Below are 3166 nucleotides of genomic sequence, written 5' to 3'. Positions count from 1 at the left end.
TTGCTATAGACTTTCCGTAAGATTGCTGCGTGAAGACGATTTCTGAACACCAAGAAGGCTGCACAACAATGTGAATTTACCTGGGCGAAGAGTCCTCGGTGTCCATTTCTTTCTGTCCTTCCAGCACAGCATCTTTCCATCTCTCAGATAACAGACCTTTGGAGAAAGTTCACAATCAAAGTTGTTCATGTTCCCCGCATTAATGCAACTGACACCTCTCACCCCAAGGGTTTCAGAGAGTGAGAGAGAGAGAGAGAGAGACTCTACCCGCCCCCACCCTACACCCCGCCCCACCCCACCCCAGAACAACGTGCAAGTAGAAATAAATTGGTTTAATTATCGAGCAGTGGAGATAGTCCAGTTCCTGGGGATGAGACAAACATCATCGCCCCGGGGACAGAATGACAAGCAGAAGTTCTGGAAACGCTTTGCTGCTTGCAATTCTTGGAGCAATGTGGAATGTACTTCACACTGAGCAACTTTCAGCTGGCTCAGAGTCTCCAATGTACATTGCTGTGTTTGCCGCCAGCTCAGAGAGAGAGAACAATAGGAAGGACGTAGGAGTGAATAACGATCCGCGTGAGAGGGCGAATAGCTGCTCATGGAGACTGTTAGTGGCTAACAATACGTAGTCTGTCATAGCCGACGAGGTGATAACAAGGAGTCGTTTGTGTGGTAGGGGTCAAGGACATGGGGGAGTTCAGGCCCTAAAGTTCTGGAACTCGATATTGAAGACCGGAGGGCTGTAAGGTCTCCAAGTGGAAAATGAGTTGTTGTTCTTTCATCTGGAGCTAGAACACTGCTGCAAGCCTGAGACAGAGATGTTGGTCAGGGAACAGGGTGATGTGTTAAAGTGGCAGACAACCGCCAGGTCAGGGCCTTTTTCCTGCGGGCAGAACCGGGATGTTCTGCGAAGCAGTCACCCAGTTTATGCTTCATGCTACATTGGGGAAACGACACTGTGAGCAGCGAATGCAGTGGACTAGGTTGTGGCAAAAGTGCTGCTTCACCTGGGAGGTATGTTTGAGCCCTTGGATATTCAGGAGGGAGCCGGTAAATGGGCAGGTGTTGCACATTCGGCAGTTTCAGGCGAAAGCGACTTGGCACTATGGGAGGTGGGTGTGGGGTGTTGCGAGTGAAGGAAGAGTGGACCCGAAGTGTAACCCCTGGCACAACGGGTGCGTGTTGGGACCATAACCCACTCTCTCCTATTCACTCAATGTCGTCTTTAGCAGCTTTCCCTTATAACTGCGCTCTGTTCTGCACCTCGCCTTCTCATCTGCTTCCGAAAAAAGGCTTGGACATAAATATTTCACAGTGATATACTGGCCCAATGTGCACAGTCGAGTTGATACACTCGTGGAGATCTGCGTGGTCTTCTCCTGTTCTCTGTATCCCATGGTGAGGAGGGTAATGCTTGTCACTGGCCGCTCGGGTGTCATAGAAAAATTTCAAAACAAAATGTTTGAATTGTCTGCCAGTGGAGAGAGCCCGGTTCCTGGGGACGTGACAAACAGCAGCAGGGAGACTGAATGAGAAGCAGCTGTTCGAGAAACTCTTTGCCGCTAGCAATTCTTAGAGCAATCTCAAATGTATTTCATAGTGAGCACGTCTCAGGTCACTCAAGCGGTGTGGGGCATCTATCGCGGGCCGGCTCTCTGGCTCGTTGGTCTAGGCGTATGATTCTCGCTTTGGGTGCCGTACTGTGATGAGTTGCGAGAGGTCCCGGGTTCAAATCCCGGACGAGCCCGAGGTTTTTCTAAAACTTGACTTGTGCAAAACTGCCTGATTAATTTTCTCAAAAAGCACCTTGGTGAAACGAGGTTGGCCTGTCTGGAGTACGGACAAGGCAGAAAACAGGGAAGTGAAATGGTTGGATGTCGTGTCGAACAGGTTGACGTGAGCTGTGCGGTGTTTGGGGAATGTCAGCAATGAAGGTAGATTGGAAAATTGGGACAGCTCTCCTCGGAGAACCGAAGTTTTCCAAGTCATGAGGGACCTAGAAACAGGAAATAATGTTGTGAAAATGTTCCCACACCTGAAAGGTCCACAACGATTCGGCAGAATTTTAAGGTCACCAGGAAAACAAGTAAAAATGACAGGAGGAAGAACGTTTTCGTACAGGGAGTGGTTAGTGTCAGTAAGTCCCTGTCGGACATTGACAAAGAGGAAGATTCAATGAACACAAAAGGGAATTCGGTGGTCACGTTCAGATGTGCAGATTTACGCTGAGAATGCGAGAGAATGAAACGAATAGACACACGTTGACTGAAGTATAGAACCAGCAGAGCGAAGGTGGGCCGCATGGCCTCCGTCTGCGCTGCGACACATGTGATTTCACACATTCAGTGTGAAATCACAGTTCGACCAACAGAATGTGGGAATTTAGTAAAAACGTTTCTATTTACACAGCCTCCGTACGTCTGCGAAACAGCATATCACACGACAGCAGCGGAGGTCTTTGACATCAGTCTCGAACGTGCGAGCCGCGTGCCAGATGAAAAGCTGAATCGCTCTGTGGACAGGGCTCAGAGCGTGGCAGCAGAGTGGCGCAGCGGGAGCGTGCTGGGCCCATAACCCAGAGGTCGATGGATCGAAACCATCCTCTGCTATTATTCAATGTCACCTCGAGCTGATTTCCTTTGGATCGGTGCTCTCTTCTGCCAGCTGCATACCCGAATGGCGTGAAGCATATCGATGCACTCGCCAAATCCACTCCATGCAAGGTGCGTGGTTTTAGAGGTCTCAGTGGCATTCTGTTGTTCGGCGGTTTTTATTCTGAACTGGATCGCAAAACCAGTTCTCTGCGATGCCAATCAGCTGGTCAAGTTGAAACAAATGTCTTGCGGTTTCGTCCATTCCCTGCAGTAATTCGCTACCCTGGTTCAGACGTGAATGACAAGCATGTCAAAAACCTCATCACGACTCAGACACAGTTCCCCCACGATTAGGACGGATCCCACCGATTGTGAATAACCTCAGAGAGAGAGAGACAGGCAATCGGCGTGGATTCGATGGGTTGAACGGCTTGTGTCTACGCGAGAATGGTGCTACGTGTTTATGGCGTCCCACTGCCTGTCTCTGGGACAGAGAGGCTGAGGGAGCAAAACTGGTTCATTTTTACCCGTCCCTTCCGTGTTGGACTGCCTGCAGTCCCTCAGCTCAG

The sequence above is a fragment of the Hemiscyllium ocellatum genome, unplaced genomic scaffold (assembly GCF_020745735.1).
Source record: "Hemiscyllium ocellatum isolate sHemOce1 unplaced genomic scaffold, sHemOce1.pat.X.cur. scaffold_1945_pat_ctg1, whole genome shotgun sequence".
Classification (NCBI taxonomy): Eukaryota; Metazoa; Chordata; class Chondrichthyes; order Orectolobiformes; family Hemiscylliidae; genus Hemiscyllium; species Hemiscyllium ocellatum.
This window is presented reverse-complemented; position numbering follows the sequence as displayed.